Source organism: Coregonus clupeaformis, chromosome 17 (assembly GCF_020615455.1).
Source record: "Coregonus clupeaformis isolate EN_2021a chromosome 17, ASM2061545v1, whole genome shotgun sequence".
Classification (NCBI taxonomy): Eukaryota; Metazoa; Chordata; class Actinopteri; order Salmoniformes; family Salmonidae; genus Coregonus; species Coregonus clupeaformis.
The window spans coordinates 42,400,654-42,413,016 of NC_059208.1; positions in this window are offsets into that span (position 1 = coordinate 42,400,654).

Genomic DNA, 12,363 nt, shown 5'->3' on the forward strand with positions numbered 1-12,363 from the left:
CAAATGATGGTGGAAAATAAGTATTTGGTCACCTACAAACAAGCAAGATTTCTGGCTCTCACAGACCTGTAACTTCTTCTTTAAGAGGCTCCTCTGTCCTCCACTCGTTACCTGTATTAATGGCACCTGTTTGAACTTGTTATCAGTATAAAAGACACCTGTCCACAACCTCAAACAGTCACACTCCAAACTCCACTATGGCCAAGACCAAAGAGCTGTCAAAGGACACCAGAAACAAAATTGTAGACCTGCACCAGGCTGGGAAGACTGAATCTGCAATAGGTAAGCAGCTTGGTTTGAAGAAATCAACTGTGGGAGCAATTATTAGGAAATGGAAGACATTCAAGACCACAGATAATCTCCCTCGATATGGGGCTCCACGCAAGATCTCACCCCGTGGGGTCAAAATGATCACAAGAATGGTGAGCAAAAATCCCAGAACCACATGGGGGGACCTAGTGAATGACCTGCAGAGAGCTGGGACAAAAGTAACAAAGCCTACCATCAGTAACATACTACGCCGCCAGGGACTCAAATCCTGCAGTGCCAGACGTGTCCCACTGCTTAAGCCAGTACATGTCCATGCCCGTCTGAAGTTTGCTAGAGTGCATTTGGATGATCCAGAAGAGGATTGGGAGAATGTCATATGGTCAGATGAAACCAAAATAGAACTTTTTGGTAAAAACTCAACTCGTCGTGTTTGGAGGACAAAGAATGCTGAGTTGCATCCAAAGAACACCATACCTACTGTGAAGCATGGGGGTGGAAACATCATGCTTTGGGGCTGTTTTTCAGCAAAGGGACCAGGACGACTGATCCGTGTAAAGGAAAGAATGAATGGGGCCATGTATCATGAGATTTTGAGTGAAAACCTCCTTCCATCAGCAAGGGCATTGAAGATGAAACGTGGCTGGGTCTTTCAGCATGACAATGATCCCAAACACACCGCCCGGGCAACGAAGGAGTGGCTTTGTAAGAAGCATTTCAAGGTCCTGGAGTGGCCTAGCCAGTCTCCAGATCTCAACCCCATAGAAAATCTTTGGAGGGAGTTGAAAGTCCGTGTTGCCCAGCGACAGCCCCAAAACATCACTGCTCTAGAGGATATCTGCATGGAGGAATGGGCCAAAATACCAGCAACAGTGTGTGAAAACCTTGTGAAGACTTACAGAAAACTTTGACCTGTGTCATTGCCAACAAAGGGTATATAACAAAGTATTGAGAAACTTTTGTTATTGACCAAATACTTATTTTCCACCATAATTTGCAAATAAATTCATTAAAAATCCTACAATGTGATTTTCTGGATTTTTTTTCTCATTTTGTCTGTCATAGTTGACGTGTACCTATGATGAAAATTACAGGCCACTCTCATCTTTTTAAGTGGGAGAACTTGCACAATTGGTGGCTGACTAAATACTTTTTTTCCCCACTGTAAATGCTTGTGTTCCTAGCTCCAACAATGCAGTAGTATCTAACAATTCACAACAATACACACAAATCTAAAAGTAAAAGAATGGATTTAAGAAATATATAAATATTAGGACGAGCAAAGTCGGAGTGGCATTGACTAAAATACACTAGAATACAGTATATACATATGAAATGAGTAAAACAGTATGTAAACATTATTAAAGTGACTAGTTTTCCATTATTAAAGTGACCAGTGATTCCATGTCTATGTACATAGGGCAGCAGGCTCTAAGGTGCAGGGTTGAGTAACTGGGTGGTAGCTGGCTAGTGAAGGCTATTTAACAGTCTGATGGCCTTGAGATAGATGTTTTTCAGTCTCTCGGTCCCAGCTTTGATGCACCTGTACTGACCTCGCCTTCTGGATGATAGCGGGGTGAACAGGCCGTGGCTCAGGTGGTTGATGTCCTTGATGATCTTTTTGGCCTTCATGTGATATCAGGTGCTGTAGGTGTCCTGGAGGGCAGGCAGTGTGCCCCCGGTGAGGCGGGGGCGGTGCAGTTGCCGTACCAGGCGGTGATACAGGCCGACAGGAAAACCTCAATTGTGCATCTGTAAAAATGTGTCAGGGTCTTATGGGCCAAGCCGAATGTCTTCAGCCTCCTGACATTGAAGAGGCGCTGTTGCGCCTTCTTCACCACTCTGTCTGTGTGTGTGGACCATTTCAGATTGTCAGTGATGTGTATGCCGAGGAAATTGAAGCTTTTCGCCTTCTCCACTGCTGTCCTGTCGATGTGGATGGGGGTGTGCTCCCTCTGCTGTCTCCTGAAGTATCATGTAAATGTTATTTAGTTTATCATACTACATACCACACTTTGTTTGGTTATCCTTAGAGACATTCTCCAGATTTGCCCAGAAGGATTTGTTGATATGTTGTACATTTTTTATTGTAGATAATTTTGGGGGGGGGAAATGCACAAAAAAATGCATTTTACGTGCATGTTTTTAGTATTTTCCAGATAGAAAGATGAAAAAAAGAATTTATCCACAATCTCCTCTGGACAACTCCGATCCTGGAGTGTCTTAACAAAATTAAACCAAAATATAGGCTAACTTCATCTAGTGTCTAGAAAAAATGGATTTGCGCGATATGCCAATATGCACATATTTCATGAGCTATTGTCTCATTTGCATATTTTTATAAGATATTTCAGAAACATTGTAATACAAAAAATTATGATATTTGTGTCTACATCCAACTGGTAAAAGTTGATTGTGATATGATTAAGGGAACAAATATGAGGGTGTGGTGCCTAGCCTTAAAATAATAATTGTCGGTGTCCGACTCAGATTCAGACATTTCTGTCGCACCGTTCAAAGCTATGGCCAGCTCTGGTTGTTGTTGATCATGGGTATTCCCTTGTCTATTCTATAATAGCCTTAACTATGTTCGCCCAGTTGTCAGTTACGAATAGTAGGATCTTCTCCGCTGGTATGTCCCATGCGTTCAATGTGGGGTCAATTACCTCTTCGGTGTGTGGATGCTAAATCGGATGGAGGTTGAGCAATGCATGCTATGCCTTGTTTTTGTATTTGTATTTTGTATTTTATTATTCCAAGGTAGCAGCTACTCTTCCTGGTGTCCAGCAACATTAAGGCAATTACATACATTAAAACATTACATTTCACAACACATTATTACACACTACTCTAGTACAACATATCTACAATACAAAATCCATATGTTTGTGTGTGTAGAGTGTGTGTGTTTATGCGTGTGTCTGTGCCTGTGTGTGTGTCTCTTCACAGCCCGCCCTGTTCCATAAGGTGTAGTTTTAACTGGGGGGTTTTAGCTGATTTTACTGCTTGTATGAGTTACTTGATGTGGAATAGAGTTCCATGTATTCATGGCTCTGTGTAGTACTGTGTGTTTCCCATAGTCTGTTCTGGACTTGGGGACTGTGAAGAGACCTCTGGTGGCATGTCTTGTGGGGTATGCATGGGTCTATGAACTTTGTGCTAGTCGTTTAAACAGACAGCTTGGTGCATTCAACATGTCAATACTTCTCACAAATACAAGTTGTGATGAAGTCAATCTCTCCTCTTCTTTGAGCCAAGAGAGATTGACATGCATATTATTAATGTGAGCTCTCCGTGTACATTTAAGGGCCAGCCGCTCTGTTCTGGGCCAACTGTAATTTGCCTCTTTGTGGCACTTGACCATATGACTGGGCAGCAGTTCAGGTGTGACAAAACTAGAGCCAGTATGACTTGTTTTGTTGATAGCCTTGTCAAGTAAGCAGAGCAGCACTTTATTACGGACAGACCTCTGCCCATCTTAGCTACCATTGCATCAATATGTTTTGACCATGGCAGTTTACAATCCAGGGTTACACCAAGCAGTTTAGTCTCCTCAACTTGCTCAATGTCCTTGTTTGGAGGAGGGGTAAAAGAAGCAGGTTGATATGCCCATAAAGGAAGCAGTCAGTCCTTTCTTGCTCCATCCGTCTACACACAGGGTTATTTGTCATGCCTCTTTCAGATTCTTAACTTTCTGGGTTGCTGTATAGTTTTGCAAAGCAATCGACCCGTTTGCGCTAACAGCACCAGGAGTTTTACATTTGGTATCGTGTTTGGTTGTATTTTCTGAAGGCTGGCTCATCGTGGACTTACCAGACTGGATGAATAAATTAACCAATGCTTCTTCTCTTTTCTCATTTGAATTAGGTTGCCATGTTTCTTCTCTTTTCATGCAAACTGCTAAAGTTGGTTGTCCTGACGTGCAGCTACTGGTTGCCGTTGACGTGCAGTTACTAATAGCTAGCTGGTGGCTATCTCACCTTGTATTTATCCTGAAATTGTTTGTATGATTCTTTGTGGGCGCTGTTCAGATGAACTTTGAGGTTGGTTGGGTTTTCCTTTTTATCTCTGTTCCACACACGCTGCCATCTTCTGACACTTTAAATACATTTGCTTTTGTCCTTTGCAGCAACATACTCAAAACAATCCCATACAGTGCTGTACCTTTTGCTGCCGCCATTGTTCACACCTATGGTTGCCATTTACTGGCAGCATTTACCCGTCAGATTCAGTAGCTGGTGTTGTGTCGAGAAAACGTTGCTAATTATGCTGTGAGACCAAGGAAATCCGCTGACGCTGTACTTTGATCATAAAGGTTTATTTATATCAAAGGGTTACAGCTTCAATTTACAGATATCTGCAGACATCTGGAGACCAGCGAACCAAAAGAATAAGTTGTTCTGATCTCCTTTGTCTCAACCAAGTATTTATAATCTTTACCATGATATGGGTGGTTTTCCATACAGACCAATCACCTGTCTCCACACAACAGACTTCCTCTGTTCTAGATGCTCCCTCTAAGCTGAATAAACATCCTCTCAGATACCATTTGAAAACGTTAGCAAAGTCATAATTCCTCAGATACTACATATTCTCCCCTTCGAGACAAATTAAGTCTCGAAAATAAAAAGAATAGGATTATGACAAATAACAATTTCTCTCTTGTTGAGTAACTTTTAACAATAAACCAAAAACTCATTTTTCTATGGAGTGTAAATAAATTTCTATGAAATATGAACAAATCTCTATGGAGTGTGAGAGCGAAAAACCTGTCTGGCAGCCTTCTTTCCAAATATCCATCAATCAATCAAGACAGTAAAATTCTCTCACGGCCCCTCTGCCCCAGGCAACCACCTAAGTACTCCAGATCAATTCATAAATCTTTATCAATGCATTTGAAACTATGATGCAATTTGAATACACATGAAAGCCTCAGCAAACAAAATACAATCCAAAATGTCCACATTCAGGCTGGTCGACCCATCGGACCCTCCTGTGGATTCTCTCTATCCCTGCCTAGACCCAATATCCCTAAGCATCCACGAAATAAACAAAAACATCTGAGATCCCCACATGTACCCAATAATAGCAAATATCATTCTACAAAAATTAATACAGAAAGAATATGACACAAATTATGTATTACACATGCAAATATGTCTATATATCATTGCAGACACTGGAATGTAGTCCACTACACTTCATCTCCTCAGCAGTGTCGACTTCCAATGCAACGTCGATGATGGAATCTGAACGTTTCCACACCTTCCTTGTTCCATTTCCTCCAGTCCATTCATATTCTCCTTTCATATTGTCCATGTTTGAGTATTTGAATCCCCTCTACACATTCCCCCATATGCTTCTGGAAGAAAAGAAAAGACCAAACAGTATATTTTGCAAAACAACACATTCAAATTAAAACATCAATATCAACTAAAAATGATATATAAAATGAATCACATACCATTTCCCCCCTTTGATTCATAACAAAATACTAAAATCACACTAACATTTAAAAACATTTAAAAAATGATCGGATAATCAAAATGGATATTTATCCATCAATACTCCATCCAGTCCCACTTGTTCATCTTCATCTAGATCAGTAACAGTTAACAACGGCATCTGAGTGTTTTCTCCAGGCATCACAACTCCAACCCATCTCAATATCATCGCCTTCGCAAAGGTCAGTAACAAAGTACAAAAGCAAAACATCACACACAGCGCTATCAGAGCTGCTACTAAAATCTGAACTATCACTGCTCCCACTGGGCCTAACTGATCTTGCAACCAAGCCTTCGCTGACCATCCAGCTCCTTCAGATCTACCAAACGCATCCCTTATATTTTTCAATGCATCTATAACACTAGTGATATTATTGGAACTATCTGGGATCAAAGTATAACAATCATCCCCCGTCAAATTCATAGCCAAACATAAGCCACCTTGTTTTGCTAAAATATAGTCAAGAGCCATGTCATGTTTCAACAGCGTCAGTCTGTGACTTCTTTGAGTATTCGACAGAAGGTTAAACCCTCTTATCATTTCATTTGCAAAACCCTGCAAAGTATAGGTAATATTATCAATATGTTCTGCCAAAAATGTTACACCATACCATGGAAAAAGTCCCAGTCCCCACTTCTCTCCTAGACTTATCCTCCAATGGTAGGCTTCCAGACTATGAAATTCCGCCATGTCCCTTTTCACCCTATTTCCAAACCTAGACTCAGATTTATCCGTGTCCGGTGCTTCCCCTCTTTTAATGGTAAAATCCTCATATGGAAGCTTCAACGTTGACATGTAACAACATCCTGTCCATCCATAGGGTAAGAATATATACGCTTTATCACCACAAACCCACCAAATATCTCAAAAATTCCCAATAGTCACATTACCAGGCAAAAGCTGATCTTTCACCATCAAAGTCCTGCTCTTCTTACTAACTGGAACATAAAAAGTTACATTATATTTCTCATTACTAACCTTATGTTCATGCTTACCCAAAGTCATCATATAATCATCACCATCTGATATTCCCCTAAACATCCTCTTTTCATCATATTTTTTATTAGAACAAAAACAGCTTTTAGCCCTCACTGGTTTCACCTCCAATGCTTCAGGAGTCGCAGTTAACTGATTTTCCTTCCCATCTAACAAATTCACATAGGGTAATTCATTTAACCAAGAACACTTAAACCTAGGCCTAAACAAATGTTTCGACAACGACATTATTGTATCTGTTAATGATTGTTGCTGATACAACAGCCATGATAAAGCATAAGATTGACACGTACTTGATAAAGGTTTAGCAACCGTCCTTAAAATAGAACCCCATGTGCCTGGTGCTGGAATTCTCAACAGACATGGACCCTCAAGATTCCTCACTGATATTACAGAATGAGTTAACTGCTGGAACCAAAGATTCCTACCTGCCCATCCATCTTTAATTTGCAAAACAGAAGAATCAAATCCATATGCCTTCCATTTAGTTTCTCTCTTCCCTAACGAGCGGTACTGATCAAATATATCTTCTTGTCTTTCATTAAAATCAAAGAACTCATCCTGCACCTCCATGATAGTATCCTGCACTATTTCAGATGAATCTGCATCATTCTCTACTACCATCTGCTCTCCTATCTCAACACTATCCTTACTACCATTGACAGCACTCTCCATCCGTTGTCACACCCTGGCTCTGGGACTCTATATGTTGAGCCAGGGTGTGTTCATTCTATGTGTTTATTTCTATGTTGGTAGTTCTGTTGTGTTTATTTCTAGGTTGGCCAGAGTGACTCCCAATCAGAGGCAACGAGTGTCAGCTGTCGTTGGTTGTCTCTGATTGGGAGCCATATTTAAACTGTCTGTTTTCCCTTTGTGTTTGTGGGTTCTTGTTCCGTGTTGGTCATAGTTACCGAGGACTTCACGAGTCGTTTCTTGTTTTGTTGATTGTTTCTATTATCACTAAAGATAATAAAGTTAACCATGTTCGTTCATCACGCTGCGCCTTGGTCTATTCAATACGACGATCGTGACAGAAGAACCCACCTTACAAGGACCAAGCAGCGTGTCCAGGGGCAGATCTTGGACTGGACATGGGAGGAAGCGCCGGGAAAGGAGATGGAGAGGTTGGCGATGGCCCAGGTGGGCAAATCGTGGTCCTGGGAGGACATGCTCGGGGGCAAGGGACCTTGGGCTAGGATTAAGGCCCTGGCGAGAGAGGAGCAGCGGCGTCAGCAGTGTCAACGTCGGACAGGCGAGAGGCAACCCCAGACATTTTTTAGGGGGGGGCACACGGCATGGGCGGCTGGGCAGCAGGAGGCTGCCACAGGGCGATTTGGAGAGGAGGCCACCGGGTTAGGGGGGCCAGAAGGCAGGTTGGCGGAGCCTGGATGGAGAGCGGAACCAACTTCCCGTACTCAGGCATGGCAGCATGGGACGGGGCAGGTTCCGCGGTATGCGGAGCGGCGTACTGTGCCACGAGTGGTCCGGCATAGTCCTGTACGTCCTGTGCGAGCACCCCGCACGTGTCGTGCGAAGGTGGGTATGCAGCCAGGACGGAGTGTGCCGGCTCAACGCTCGTGGTCTCCAATGCCTCTCCGCGGTCCGGGATATCCTGCTCCAGTGTCACGTGCTGTTATGCCAGTACGGGTACACAGCCCTGTACGTCCTGTGCGGATGCCTCACACAGAGTGTGTGAAGGTAGGCATTCAGCCAGGACGGGTTGTGGCCGCTCTTCACTCCAGGTCTCCTATCCGTCTCCACAGCCCGGTTCGGCCTGTCCCTGCTCCACGCACCAAGCCTACGGTGTGCGTTGCCAGCCCAGTCCGGCCTGTCCCTGCTCCACGCACCAAGCCTACGGTGTGCGTCGCCAGCCCAGTCCGGCCTGTCCCTGCTCCACGCACCAAGCCTACGGTGTGCGTCGCCAGCCCAGTCCGGCCTGTCCCTGCTCCACGCACCAAGCCTACGGTGTGCGTCGCCAGCCCAGTCCGGCCTGTCCCTGCTCTACGCACCAAGCCTACGGTGTGCGTCGCCAGCCCAGTCCGGCCTGTCCCTGCTCCACGCACCAAGCCTACGGTGTGCGTCGCCAGCCCGGTCCAGCTTGTCCCTGCTCCACGCACCAAGCCTACGGTGTGCGTCGCCAGCCCAGCCCGGCCTGTCCCTGCTCCACGCACCAAGCCTACGGGGTGCGTCGCCAGCCCAGCCCGGCCTGTCCCTGCTCCACGCACCAAGCCTACGGTGTGCGTCGTCAGCCTGGTAAGGCCCGTTCCTCCTCCACGCACCAAGCCAGGGGTGCGAGTCGTCAGCCTGGTAAGGCCCGCTCCTCCTCCACGCACCAAGCCAGGGGTGCGCGTCGTCAGTCCAGCACAACCCGTGCCTGGGTCACCGGTGCCTGGTAAGGTACTGGTCAACTGCTCCACTACGGAGCTGAAGCTAACCGCTCCTGCTAAGTCCAGTTCAGCTCCAGCCAGCGGGGCCAGACTGGACCAGGGGCGCTTTGGGGGGTTTATTGGAGGGTGGTGGGCAAGGCCGGAGCCAGAACCGCCGCCGAGGAGGTATGCCCACCCAGCCCTCCCCTGTTTTGTTCAAGTTGAGGCGCGGTCGCAGTCCGCGCCTTTAGGGGGGGGTACTGTCACACCCTGGCTCTGGGACTCTATATGTTGAGCCAGGGTGTGTTCATTCTATGTGTTTATTTCTATGTTGGTAGTTCTGTTGTGTTTATTTCTAGGTTGGCCAGAGTGACTCCCAATCAGAGGCAACGAGTGTCAGCTGTCGTTGGTTCTCTCTGATTGGGAGCCATATTTAAACTGTCTGTTTTCCCTTTGTGTTTGTGGGTTCTTGTTCCGTGTTGGTCATTGTTACCGTGGACTTCACGAGTCGTTTCTTGTTTTGTTGATTGTTTCTATTATCACTAAAGATAATAAAGTTAACCATGTTCGTTCATCACGCTGCGCCTTGGTCTATTCAATACGACGATCGTGACATCCGTATCATAAACTCCTGAGTCACTCTTGCTACATCCTTTAGTTTCAGAAAAGTTGCTGTTGGTGTCTGTGTCATATTTCCTACATTTGTTATTGCCGTCGTACCATTAATCTCTTTCAAAGTTACTATTAAAATAGTTGCTTTAGTTGATGTATTAACACTCTCAACTATTTCCAGTGGGAAAGTTACAGATATCCTCTGTGTAGTATTTACTGTTGGAGTGGCTACTGTAATATACTTCTCCTGAACTCCTTTGGTGACTGTGGAAGCTTCAACAGACTTCAAATCTTCCATCATAAGCGTCACCTTACGAGTTACATAGCCTTTTAACCAATAATTCTTAGCCGGAACAAATTTTAATGCTTGCACTAGATAAGTACACATATATTCTCCCTGATCTTTCCATGTAACATTACGCAAAATAAGTGAGCAATCACTCATAACCCTCTTCCACTTCATATCGTTGTACAAAATATACTTCCTTTGACTAGGTGAAACTGCTTCTACTTCTAGTCTTCATAACAACACTTCTTCTCCATAATTATCTCTCCACATGAGAGGAATCTCACCTCTACACATTCCTTCTCTCACATCTACAAGGAAGATGAGCTGTACCACCCATCCTAACCCTAATGACAGTCTTTTCCTCTAAAATTGGTGCTGGAGCGATTGGCTCCCTTGTAATCAAATGTGATATATGTATAGCTTTAATAACTGTCAATGTTGAAAGAGTTAAATTGCTTCTCACTGTTGTTATAATAAGCTGAAGTGTTGATGTCATTGTTGTTAATTCATCCATTCTCCCTAAGCTTTGAAGTCTTTACTTGTATTTCCATCTATCACCACTAGTGTCACTACATCAACTCTCAGTCCCAACTCTAATCACTCACTTTCAACCTGTTGATTATAAAAAATACATTTATAATCACCTTCATCTTCCTGCTGGGAATTGTAAATATAGATACTGCAATCACCCTCAATCTTCATTCTTCTCTTATCATTCAGCAACGCATACTTTCTCAATGCAACTGCTCCTAACAGATCTAAACTCCTGCCATATCTATCTTCCCACTGAACTCTAAATTTCCCTTCACCACTGTTCTCTCTCTCTTACTACTAACATTGAAGCTTAGCTGACTGTCCTAGAGTTCCTTCAACCCTAGTTTTCCTAACTTTTTTAATCTGACTTTTTCTCCTAACTTTTAAAAACCATTTCACTGATTTATCCACAAATTCCTTTCCCACTAATTTTAGGATATGTGATCGGGAAGTCCCCACCTGCTTATGACTTCTTTACACACAGACTTGGCAAACGACTGAGCATCTTTTAGCTTAGTTTGACATCTTATTCCCCTCTTGGTGTAGGAATGTAACCAAGAATAACAGTCACCCCCTGTAAACATTACTTTTCAGACAGATTGTGCTCCTTCCTATGATATAATCAATCTTTTCAAGCAAATATGATTCCCAAAAACCCTACTCCTTTGTAATCTTCTACCAGACAGCCGTCTGGTGTACATCTTATTGTACAGTTCAACTTACACAATGCATCTCTTCCCAACAATGCAATAGGTGTATGTTCTGATACCAGTATGGGTATTGTAATTTTTGATTTTTATAGCAGAGCTCAATTGGTTCCGTAAGAGGAATCAGCAGTTTTACTCTCTCGAATCCCTATCCTAATTAGTTGATTTGACATAGTGAGATGTGTAACCTCTTTAGGCTGAACACAGACAAAAGCAGGTTCACTATCCATCATCACCTCCCATGGTCCTTTGTTTACTTTCACTTCAATTGTTGGATCTTTTTCCGGTCCTGATGCTACCAGCTGACACCCCCCTTTCGGATCTTCTGGGCACCCCTAGAATCCTTGCTCCGGGCCCCTATAGGGGTTCACCTGTCCTCCAGATGATCTTGACTGACCCCTGTATCTTCCTCTGAAATTCCCTCTGATGTTTCCTCCTGGCCCATTGCACTCACAGCAAAGTCACCAACCTGTCCACAATTATAACACACTTCTGAAGGTTGCTGGAAGTATGGCTTAAATCTTCCTCCTCTTCCTCTTTCTAAGCCTTCTCGTCCTCTTCCTCTCCAATTCTGTGTCTGTCCAGAAACTGGCTGTGGATATGGAACAACTGGTACCGCTATTGGTGGCTGGTACAATTGCGGTTGGAACTGGTCCGGTTGAAGCTCTGGCAGTGATTGTTGATTTGGTGCACACTGATTCTGCATAACCAAAGCTTGTTTTTTCTCCTTCTTATTCTCCACCAGTTGTATTTGATTGAGTTTTCTGAGAGTTTCTTGGTCCTGTTCTTTCTGGTTGTGTTCCTTTTTCCTGTACAGATCCACTTCATGGGCTATATGATCTGTATAGACACCTTTTGTCATGCTTCCAAGTCCAACCACCTCTGCCAGTTTGCTCCTTACTGGTGAGGGCAGTCCCATCTGCAGTTTAGCTCTCAAAATTGACTGCTCAATTTGACTCACATCTGGATCATTTCCGGTAATATTTCTCCACACTTGATGGACTCTTGACACATAGGCTCTCTGATTTTCTTGTTGTCCTAGTGGATCAATCAGAATGTTGTCAGGATGCACATTTGTTGGAAACGT